The sequence below is a fragment of the Lagopus leucura genome, unplaced genomic scaffold, assembly GCF_019238085.1.
Source record: "Lagopus leucura isolate 7727_CA_CO unplaced genomic scaffold, USGS_WTPT01 Super-Scaffold_100021, whole genome shotgun sequence".
Lineage (NCBI taxonomy): Eukaryota > Metazoa > Chordata > Aves > Galliformes > Phasianidae > Lagopus > Lagopus leucura.
Genome location: NW_024962274.1, coordinates 4,940,695 through 4,953,136, shown reverse-complemented (window position 1 = coordinate 4,953,136; position 12,442 = coordinate 4,940,695).

Below are 12,442 nucleotides of genomic sequence, written 5' to 3'. Positions count from 1 at the left end.
AACATCCTCAGAAAAATATTAGGAAAAAGGGTTATGCTGGCTATCACATATGCAGTGCAAATTGGTAAGCAGTGCATTAGTGGACCAAAATTATTATAGTTTGCTTTAATTCTCCACTAAATAATTTTACCTAGAGCTTCTAAGTGTTTGTTTGAAAAATGTTATTTAAGGGGAAAACAAAAACCAGACCTTCTTCAGGAAGAATTTTCTAAAAGCAAATATGTTATGGAGAATAACTAAACATTGCAGTGGTTGATCCACTCATGTCTCTGGGTGTGAAACTGTTACAGAAAGAACCAAAGGGTCATTAGAGGGACTTTATTTACTTTCAATTTGTTTGTTCTTTTATTTCTACTGAGCAAAAAAACCACAAACTTGTTCCGAGATTTACACTTTCATTAAGCTGTAAGTTTCTGAAGGTTGACTTTTAACTAAATGAAGGCTTTTATGCATGTCCCAGCTGAAACCAGAGCACTTCCTGAGTAGGGTTTGGGCTTAACAAGTTAATCTAGACACAAAGCAAACTTTTTCCTTTACTGATAGTTAAAGGAGTAAGTTTCCTTAATTTCAACATAACTGTACTGATAAAAGATGCTTGTTGCTGTAGTGGATGAGGATAAATTATGTATTTTACCACTTCAACTGCTTTCATATTGTGGGCTGCCTAGAGCTGAATTCTGGTAGAAAAAAATCACACCACTATAGAAAATAGCTAAATTATTCCAAAGCAGCCTTTGAGGATATACAACAGCTGTTGGATCCTAAGTCTAAACATCTCTCTGTTTTATTTGTTTGTTTGTTTTGTTTTGTTTTAATATTGGAGTATCTATTACAGCCACAAAAAAGTTGGGAGAAATGACAGATTTCTATCTCTTGTAGATAATGCCTAGGCTAGGCTAAACAGTTCAGTTTGTGTGTACAAGCATACTTCAGTGAGCGATTTTTGAATGTTTTTCTTCATGCACAGCAGTAGATATTGGGGAAATGCTGCAGTTAGTGTTTTATTATGGAAGATTTAAGTTGCAGGTATTGGACTTGGGTGCTTAAATTCTGCCAAAAACTTGGCACAACTGTTTGTATAGTTTTGGGGAAATTTGCTTCTAAATAGTATTTGTCATGTCACAGGTCTGGCTTTTCTCCCAGAGATGTAAGACAGAATTTTAAATCAGCTTTCCAAACACAGCCACCCATCACAGACAAGGGCATCTGTGATCGCATGAGAGAATAATTTTCTTTAAAGCTTTTAACATGCAGAAAAAAAATCGGTTTCCTTATCTGTCTGTGTAACTGAAAAATTCTAGTGTTTCACAACATAGTTGTTTCCTGTTTGAGGACACATTTGCCCTCAGAGATTATGTTTTCTTTCTCATCTTTCTGATTTATTGTCATCATTCATTCACTGTGAAGTGGTGATACAAAGCAAGAGTAACTTTTTTTTTTCCTGCAAGACACATGACACTTTTTTCTAAGTGAGCTGCCAGAGTTTACCTACATGTGTAGGACATCACAGACTTAAATGGATTCCTTACAGATACTACCAGGCTATTCAATCTTAAGACTGGGAAGATCAATAATTACGTAATTTTCAAGGTTTGTTTGTAAATGGGCTTAGATCATTAAGTGAAAGATGATATCTGAATAAAAGTTAATATCAGCTTTTGCCATTCACAGTTATTTTAAACAGACTTTACAAACAGAAATTAATGCTGATTCCCTTGTACTTGTGTGGTAAGGCATTTGAAAAGTATCATAATGGCTAAGAATATAGTGGAAAAGAGGTCTCCTTTTTGAATTTTAACCCAATGCTTTCTGAATGTGTGAGAGCTTCAGCTGCAATGCATGCATTATCACCACTACACAATCTCTGAATTCTGAACAGAGTATGAAGATATGATGATTAAGGTAAACTAAGTATCTGAATCAAAATGTCTGCAAGTGGGTATTGTATTATAATGCATACACCATTGGGGAAAATGTATTTATTCTAAGAGGTACAGGACATTAATAGGAATGCTTTTTGCTTTTAGTGATCTGATGATATTTTGGCATGTGTAGACTACTCAGAAGGATGCCCCACATACTCAGGATCATATGCTGAGTAAAGCATAAGTGAACTCCTGAAGTAATAAAAAAAGACTATGAATAGATTCAATCCAGTTTAATTTGCTACATTTTCTGAATGAAGGGTATGACCTTCTGTGATAGTCCAATACATGCCATATTACTTTATTAGAGATATGTGTGCACAAAACCAGATTTCCCTTGAGCATAATGAAGTCAATCTCATGTCCAGTACTTCAGGAATGTTCTGCTAAGAACAGTTCTGCAATAAAGGGTGTTTGGAAAGATGAGAAGAAGCTGTACTGAAAAAGTCCAGACAGCACAAAGAAACACAGTAAATGAAGACTCGGTATGACCTCAGTGTTTGAAGTGAGGTCTCATTTGAAAAATTGTTAGCAGTGTGACCAGATGATCTGTTCGATTTTTTTTTTCTGTGCTCAGCTGTTGCCATGTTTTTATTTGTAACCATATTTTCAGCAGCATCCAGATCCCTCACAGATTTTCTCTCCTAACTAGAGTAACTTCTCTCAAAGTTTTGCTTTGTTTACTTGTCATACAGAACAATCATATTTTGTAGCATTTACATTTATAGCACTGATAACATGATAAATGAAGAGAAGGGAACTGGATAAACTAAAACGTTACATTTTGGTTTTCTGAACAAGATACCAAGTGAAGGAAGAAAGTCTTCATAGGGAAGATATTTAGAATATTAATTTGCAGGCCAAAGACAGAGGTAAGATATAATTTATATTCTAACTTAGTATGTCAGGCAATTTTAATAATATCGTGCTCTTAATGCAAATAATATTGTTTTAATCTCTCTTGAGATGTCGTTTTTTATGAACAAGAGGGTGCAGGTTTGTTTGTTTCCTGTTTCCACTTCATGAAGTGTCCTTTGTGTATTTGGCAGAAGAAATATCATTCTCTCCCTTAGTTTTGTAACTGTAGAAGTCTGATGTTACAGAAACTATAAAGCTATGGGGATTGATGAAAAAGTGAAAGGACTCTTGCAAATCAGTGGAGAGATCCTCATCTTGGAAAATATACTCAGGTAAGTAAAAGAATTAAAAAATCATAATTAATTACAGTGATTACAGTTGATGGGATTTGTAACCAGAGACAATGCTTTAGCAACCTTGGCCATTATGCAAGCATATGTAAAGTACAGCTAAAAGTAAAAAGAAACATTGAATACAAGATGATCTCTATGTACATGTAAATAAAACACTAAGCAAAATCAACTCTGAAACTGAGAGATCCACCACGTTGCCGGTGCCCAAATAACAAATGTTCTGTCACAGCCTTCTTGCCTAAAATCCCCAGACAGACTGGAACAGGATTAGTGGGATCACAATTGGTTATCCTTCTGTAATCCATTCCAGCCAGGAGATCTGCCTTTCTATCTCCTGTTCTGATACATGACTGCCAATAAAATCCTGAGGGCTAAGGCCACTTAAGGCCACTAAGCCCACAGTAGTGACCTAAGTGTCAGTTTACAACCACCAGCTATCTGTCTATTTCAAAATCCATTCTTCTGTTGCTTAGGAGAACTTTCATATGAAATCAGTTTATTTGCTGGTTTTTATGGATCTTGTCTGCACTTTTCCTGAGGTCAAACTCTGGTTTTACTCCTGCTTACTTGGTCTGGATGATAATTTATCTGCAAGGGTCATATAGACTTTAGAGTCTGAAATAATAGTCCACATTATCTATATACCTAGTACATTACAGCTATTGCTCTTAGCCAAAAAATAGCTTCAAAAATGCTTTCTGCTTGCTGGAATACATCTTCCTATCCAGAAGGCAGAGTCTTTTTTTTTCTCTCCTTGCTTTGTAGCCTGTTTTATTGCCTAATCAAAACACAATACTTATCATGATGAATATACATTGAGTTGAGTAGAATTTGAGTTTCAGTCTCCCAAGAGGGTTGTAATATTTCTGGTTATATGTCACTGTCTCCAGCCATTGTATCAACCTAGGAAAATCATCTCTCACTAATGAATTCAGTATACACACTGTGATATAACGTGATAATGCACAGTTCCACACGCTGAAACAATCGTATGTGAACCAAGCATTACAGACCAATCTCAATTAAAAGAAAGCTGAAATGCTAGTGCATTTTTTCTGAGAAGACAAATGCCAATGTTTATAGGAGTAATTGAAGCTCTGAAGGAAAGAAGAGTTTGTGTCTGTATGTTTTCAAAGTACTGTTGATCTAATGGTTTTAACCAGTTCTGGGTTCAGAACTAAGATGCAAATTCTTAAGGAATACTGAGAAAATAACACTACTGATATACAAAATTTAATCCTAACTGAGAAATGTCAGCATCATGAAGTTCCGAGTTCACTCGTATTTAACATCCATTTTCAGCTTGAATTGCTGCCATGAGAGTTTCTGTTCTTTCATATTATATCACATAACAATCTAAATAGCAAGATATAACTTAAGGATGCCAATTGTAAACATGATTTTTAAATCACAGGACCGTAGGGGTTGGAAGGGACCTCTGCAGATCATTTAGTCCAGCCTGCTAAGGCAGGTTCCCTAGAGTAGGCTGCACAGAAAAGCATCCAGGTGGGTTTTGAGTATTGAATGATTGTTTACTAAGGGGAGACACTTATGGAAAGCTAAAAAGAGAGAGAGGTGCACTGTGACCTGTAATATTCATTCACTGAAACCTCAGCACACACAAAAAAATTATTTGATTTCTATCTCAGAAAGTCCTTTTGTGAAAGGATTGTAGGAACCATGTAACCTGGCACAGGAAAAAATATCTATCCACCAAAGAATGTATTGGAAATACGCTGTTTAGTAGCTAGTTGTACAGACTTAGAATAGTTCAGGTTAGAAGGGACTACTGCTGTCATGAAGTTACTGGTGGCCCATGCCACTAACCTGGAACCTTTCAATTACAAGGACTGCTTCCCCCCTACTTAGCTTGTCCACAAACTCAATAGCAGAGAACTCTGTCTCATCATCCAAGGAAGACATTAAATATTGCTAGTTTCAGTACCAGTCCTGGGCGATATCAGTAGTACTTCTTTGATACTGTGATTCTATGCTATGACTCTATTCCAATTGGCCAAGATCAGACTTTGTACTGCTGATCACAATCTAAGCCTGATGATCCAGCTGGTTTTCCACCTGCCTTATCAAATCCACTTCTCCAGTTCATATCTCACCAATTTGTATACTGTATTGCTATTGGAGACAGTAATCCAAGTCTTGGAAAATCCACTGCTCCCCCCTTATCCACAAAAACAAACATCTCATCTTAGAAGATGATCAGGTTGTTTAGGAGTGATGTAGCCTTGATAAAGCTGTACTGGCTGTTCCCCGGTCATCTCCTTCGTGTGTTTGAAAATGCCTCCAAGGACAGTTTATTTTATAACTTTCACAGAGGCTGAGGTCACGCTGACCATCTTAGTTATCTGGACTCTTCTGTTGAAGATTGGTGTGACATTTGCCTTTTTTCAGACATCAGGAATCTCCCATACCCCCTGAAACCTTTCAGAGCTGATAGCCAAAGGCCTTACAATGACAGCAGGGAGTTTTCTCAACACCTTTGGGTGCATTATATGTAGAACTAGGGACTTGTGCTTATCCAATTGGTTCAAGTCAATTTCCCTATACAACAGGTAATGCTTCAGTCCCACAGCTCTGCTGCTATGCTAGAAGGTGTGATGGCAAATTTTACCAGTAAATTTTACAGGCCAAAAGGTCATTCAGTACCTTCACCTTTTTCATATCCTTTGTCACCAGCTCCTCTGCCCTACTGCGCATTGGGTCTATATTTCCAATAGCATCTTTAGCTGCTAGCATAAATGTGGAAGTCTTTTTCTAAAAAGAAAAGAAAAGAAAAAAAAATAATATCCATAGCAAGTTTCAACTCCAACTGTTTCAGCTTTCCTAAGTGTTTCTCACAATGCCTTTATATTCCTCCTGGATTGCCTGTTTCTGCACGCTGCTATGTGCTTCCCTTTCACATTTGAGCTCAGCCAGATGTTTATTCTTCATCCACACTGGCTTTCTGCTACACTTGCTTGAGTTTCTTCCTGTTAGGAGATTTCTGTGCTCTGAGGAAGACCAGCTCTCTTGTGGCCTGCCTGTTGGTCGTCGTAAAACCACTCCTTCCACAGTGAGTTCATGAATATCAGATGGCTGACTGAATTGTGTTGGGAAAAACGGCAGCAACTGAAATGCAGCAAAATTCATAATTCCATGTGTTTGCAAGTATCCTGACTATGGTAAACAGTTAAATATTAAAAACCAAACCGCAATGCTGCCTGGCAAAGTATATTGCTGTGGCACTTTTCACTTTTCCTAGATATTTATTCAAAAATATGCAATTTAGAGACTTCCTTCGTAGCAAAATGTGACCAAGAGAGAAAAATACCCAATTTAGGTGGTGAACACAGTACAAGGAGTATTCTTCATCATGAATTGAATTTGAAAGTATATTCCACTAGAGGGCTCTCTTCACACATCAAAAGAAAACACGACTTCTAGCAGTACCAGATCTCCTGTCAATTCTGCAGGTTTTAGAAGGATTTTAGTGTAAGTTAAGAAACGTATTGTTGTGCATCCTTGTACCCAGTAAGACCAGAAGGGCTGATGTTGCTCAGAGACAGTCTGGTCATCACTCAGTGAAAGGAGATAAATTGCATGTGGTTCTTACTTAGCTGCCTCCCAAGTTATACCAGAACGGCCACTTGAATTATTTTTGGCCACCTAACACAAAAAAAATTGGATAAATCTTGCTTAAATAAAAAGTCCCATCCAAATTCCTGTCACCCTGACATTAGCAGGACTCACATTACACCACTATGGTTATTTTACAGTTTCTGCCAGTATCATTGAAACTTTTTCTTCTTTTTTTTTTTTTTTTTTTTGGTGGGGGATTATTTTGGCCTTTTTTATATGGAGGTAACCCTGACATCTTCCTATCTGTTAGCCTAAAAACATATTTGACTAAAATAGACCTATGATGAGCAATGCTGTTTACATCTCTGTCGGTATCCAAACAGCAGCTGTTCCTTTTATCACTTGAGAACTGTTTAAAAACTTGTAATTAAGAAACATTATGAGCACTTAACCATTGTGTCTTTAGAATTGCAGCAGTACTTCAAGAACAGCGGTTGCGTTTACAATATGAATGAAATCAGACTATATTTATAATGAGAAGTACACAAGAAATGCAGGTAGGTGCTTTTGAAAATCTCAGTGGGCTGAAATTGCTTTTGTAGACAAGGCTTAGCTCTTCTCTCCTGTAGTAAGCAATCAATTTTTAAGAGAAAGATGTCCAAAATGTAACTAATATACAGCTGGACATATCTGCTAGGAATGCTCTATTTTTTTCCCTTACCCAAGGGAAAGCCTGAACTGCTTCCTCCTGCATGTCCAATCTAACCTTTGTGCTCTCTCTTCCTTTGTCATTGTCCCTGTAGGTTCCAGACAATCATTCCTCTTCACTGTGAGCCATGTTTTAGCCTTCTGTTGCTTTGGGTTCCAACCTTCTTATTCTCAGACCTTTTCTTTTCTTTTCTTTTCTTTTCTTTTCTTTTCTTTTCTTTTCTCTTCTCTTCTCTTCTCTTCTCTTCTCTTCTCTTCTCTTCTCTTCTCTTCTCTTCTCTTCTCTTCTCTTCTCTTCTCTTCTCTTTTCAACTGACAGTTTTCAAACATTTTTCTCTTGTTCTCTGGAAACTCTAGTTGCTATAGTGACACCTGATGATTACAGAGACAGTGACTACCTTTGTTAGAGCCTCAGTTGCTATAGCAATGACTGTTGGCTACGGGTTCAATGAAATCAGCTACATGGTTCATGCCCTTTCACACAGCAATACAGCTTGTAAAAGCTTCTTTTAATTGTTATCCTCAGTAATGAGACTGTGAGCCAAATTCTGTTCTAATTGAAGTCAGTGGGAGTTTTGCCATTAACTTCATTGAGACCACAGTTTGGCTCTAAGCTCCCATGTGCATAAATAACAGAAGGAATCGACTTCCTGCAAAGGGATAAATCTGATTTGGTTTCACTCTATTAGTAGCATCTGAACACTGTACCAAAGCTTGGTTATCAGTGACTGCATTTTAATGAAGACTGAATTAAATAATAACCTATTTTAAGGAATACAGAAAAGGTCAATTCTGAGATTAAAAACAAAACATAATTCTCATTATTTCTTTGCAGTCTCCATGACTTTTTTGACATGATGGGAATGATCACTGAAGAATGTCTAAAAGCCAGCTTTGCCTTTGAGCTATTTTTCTTCTGTTTAAGGTATCCTGGAGATAATTTTAATGTTGTGGGAATGAAATTCAAGTACAAACAGAGATTAGAAAATGATACATCTAATGTGTCCTTGTGCTTAACATTTGTTTTGTAGGCTGTACCAAAATTATCATGTTATGACTGTTGTAGTTATTGGTTCCTTTATCCAGAGGTCTTTTAAGGAACTCAGTATTATTCTTCTGTTTATCCACTGTTTTTATGAAGCTATGGGAGGATCTGCTCTGATTGTAGCTCAGAAGAACAAAAGTTCTTCCAATTGAAACCTTCCATAAGGTCTGAGTTATAGGCAAGATTATGATATCTCTGATATTCTACATGCTCACAATAAAATCTCCACCATGCCCTCTTCAATAGCTTGTGCAAAATTAAATGAACAAAACCATAACACTGGATTCTGAAGGATGTCCTTATATATGTTTTCACCACAAACCTTGTGCTTGAGTTCAGTGACAGAATAATGACTAAGAATGGATAAAGCATGTATGAAATGGCAACAAACATGTCTTCTTAGTATGGAAATGAGCTCATTTTAAGCATTTAGGAATACATGAAAAAAATTATGAAAGTAACTGACATACCTGCCATTGATCACTTTCTAAAAATCTAGGTCAAAGTGATTGTACTGGAATATTTAATTTGCTAAGGCACAAAAAAAAAAAGGGGGGGGGGGGGGGGGGCGGGGGGGAGGAAGGGAAACTGTTGAACCTAGATTTACATACTGTAGCTGCTTTGCTTGCCTAATCTCCTCTAGAGATCACAGCTTGAGTTCTTCCATGAAAAATGTTCTCTCCACCATGTCTGACAGTCTAAATCTGGCAACACTCTACCTGCTGAGTACAACCCTCCAGGTATACAGAAGATAGAAGGATAAGACCTCAGCAGGTCTTTTTCATTATTTATTTTTGTAGCAGCAAAACCCAAAACTTTTGTGCATCCGTGTATTCTGTAAGTCCAAACTGAAATTAATCAAACTGGTTTTGGAAGATAAGAAAATCTGTAGCTTCCTGGCCAGCAGGATTTTATTGGATTTGGAGATAAGTAGTAGTAAGTATTCAGTATTCTTCTTGCTATTGCTTCTAGGACTATAGAAAAATAGAAATTGAGTATTTGAACTCTTCATATATTCCACATGCAAAAAAACAAGACGTGCTCTTTGGGGTATTAAATGGGATAAATTACATCATGAAACGTATTGACCAAGTTGAGCTCAAGCTTAAAGGTTTTCTTTGTGACTCTGGCAGCAAAGCACAGAATCTTTTGTTTGAGTAGTTCTAAGTCTGTTTTTGCACATAGCATTTGTGGAGAGAGATATCTGTGGAGTGAGTGAGCAAAAAGCCAGTTAATGGACCTGAAGTCACCGTCCCTGGCAGTGTTCAAGAGGCATCTGGGTGAGAAACTACGAGATATGATTTAGTAGCTTGTGGTAGCAATGGTAATGGGAGGATGGTTGGACTAGATGATCTTGTAGATCCTTTCCAACCTTGTGATTCTATGATTCTATGAAAGAAAATGCATATTTTTTGTGTCTTATGATGGTAGTGGAAAGTAGCGAGAATATGCTAATAGCTGGTAATATAAAGGGTTGCATGTTCCCAGTGAAAAATCCCAAGTCTCCTCCTAAATCCCCCATGGAAATTGACTACTTGGAATTTCATAAATCAGATCTCACCTGAGAGCTCATTTTTTAGCAAATAAGTCAGCAAAATGTTTTAATACATTTAAGGTTACAGAAATCAGCATATCTCCAAAATGGAGAAATGTGGAGAAATGCACCTTTTTCTTTTTTTTTTTTTGGTAATAGTAGGTTACATAAATTTTCATATGCTTTTCAGTAGTACGTGGCATTTAAAGAGATATAACGAACACTCGTGTTAAATTGAGTTGCTGTCACAGTAGGCAAATAGAGCAATATCTGCATGCCAAATGGGAAATGGCTTAATTTCTGTGTCCTTCCTTAACATTTTTACAGTTTTGATGATTATTTTGTAAAGGAAAATAGAATGATATTTGACACTGAAAGTAGTACCCAATCTGAGTCAATTCTTTTCACAAATTTAACATTTTAACAAATTGCTACGTTGAATGATTAGCACCTGAAAGATGCTATCTGTGGAATAGTGAGAAACAACAAAAGTAGTGGATGAGCACAATAGACATAAGTACTCTGCTCATCCAAAGATTATTGTTATTCTGCAACAGCTTGGATTTTTCTCTCTGTGAAATCTAAATCCAATGCAGATGCATTTGTTTTGCAGTTCATAAAGGTGGTACTGCCATAAAAAGAAGCAATTCACTACTTGCAACTTGTGTTCTGCCAGTCTGCCCTGATTTATCATAAAAACCAATCCCATTTTAGATTTTTACATATTTACTTAGACATTTTAGGCTTCTGTTTCAGAAAATAGTAACTAAAATGATCAAATAGAGAATATGCTTTGTCCTGAGGAAGAACTGAAATTACTTTAAATTGTTCAAACATCTTCATGTAAGTGAGATAACATTTTCAAAAGGATTATAAATAATGGATTTGGTATCCACCATTCCTATCAGTGATGAAGAAAGGAGATGTATTTCTTACATAGAAGTAAAAAATGTTTTAGTAAATAGTAACTCTCTGTTTTTTCTCTCACTCCTTTTCATACGATCCGCTCAGGATAAGCAAAAAAGCAACCACCAAAAAACAAACAAAAAGCCCCATAAAAAACAGAACCTTAAAAAGCAACAAAAAATATATAGTCAATGAAACCTTAAAATAAAATGTCAAAAGTCTCCTGAAATGAAGCAACACTGAACCATTGCCATGTATATTTCCATCTTACTGTTTCTGAGATGTTGGACAGCATGTTTCAGCTAGCTCATGGCAGTGAGCTACCATGTAAACCTGGTAGTTGGTCCCATTCCTCTCTCATGTAGAGGCAGTTTTCAGGACAGACATTCTGTCTGATAAGAAAACTCACAAAGAAAGGCAAATTCAGCTAACATGCAGAATCAAGGAAAAACTGAGCTCCCTACACTGAAACAGGAGCAAAGGTAGAATTTGGAGGAGAAAGCATAAGTCAAATCCCTATAAATTGAAAGAAAATATTGTCTGAAATCTCATGGGTGTTTGGAAGTCACTTCTCAAGATCTCCTCTGAGGTTTTTCTTTCCTCTTTAGACCTATCATGACTAGCTCAAGAGCTACAATGCTTTCTTCAGAGATTGATCTTTTTGGCAAGATAAACTCAAATAAAAAAAAAAGTGTGATTATACAATTGATGAAGACTGATTCTTTTAAAGCAGAAATCTGAGAGATGAGAATGCCCTTCTTCACTTTACAACACACTTGCTGTAGGTATGGTATCATTCGTTGCCATGTTGTGGTATATATCATGTAAGTAAGTATCATGTTGTGAGGCTTAATTTATTCATATTTCTGAAGGACTTTGGGATCTTCAAATGGTTACCATACAAGTGTCCAGCAGTACTATTATGAACAAAAACCTCACACTAACTATAGGCAAGATGCATATTTTCTTTCTACTCTGCCTTACATTTAAATTTCTATTACATAAAATCTATCTTTGTTTTCAATGTGCTGAAGTATGGAACAGACCTCTTGAGCCTCCATTTTTAAGTAACTTCCACAATGTAAGCAGGTTTCAATTGGAGAATGGCATTTCTATAACTGCAGAATCACAGAAAGCTGAGATCTTGCCAGTAAGGAAGCCTAAGTATTAAAGGATTACAGTGGTATACTGAGAAATATCTGTTCAGATACGGTGCTTGTCACTCCTGCAAAACTATGACATATGTTTGGAGTCTTCTAGGTAATTAGAAAATCCCATCCTATAATTAATGCTTTGGATGTTGTTTCCTTTTGCTCTGTAAATCTGCAGTAGCAATTGCCTTTGCTTCAGTTTAAGACAGAGTACATAAATCAGATAGCTTTCTCTAATTTTTCAGAAGTGCTTATGTACCTCTACAGTATGAAATGGGTATTAACTCCACTGAATTATACTATGTCATAAATAGATTGAATCAGAGTTCTCTACTGATTGTCACTGAATAGTGTACTGATGACAATAAAATCAACACCGTTTAGTG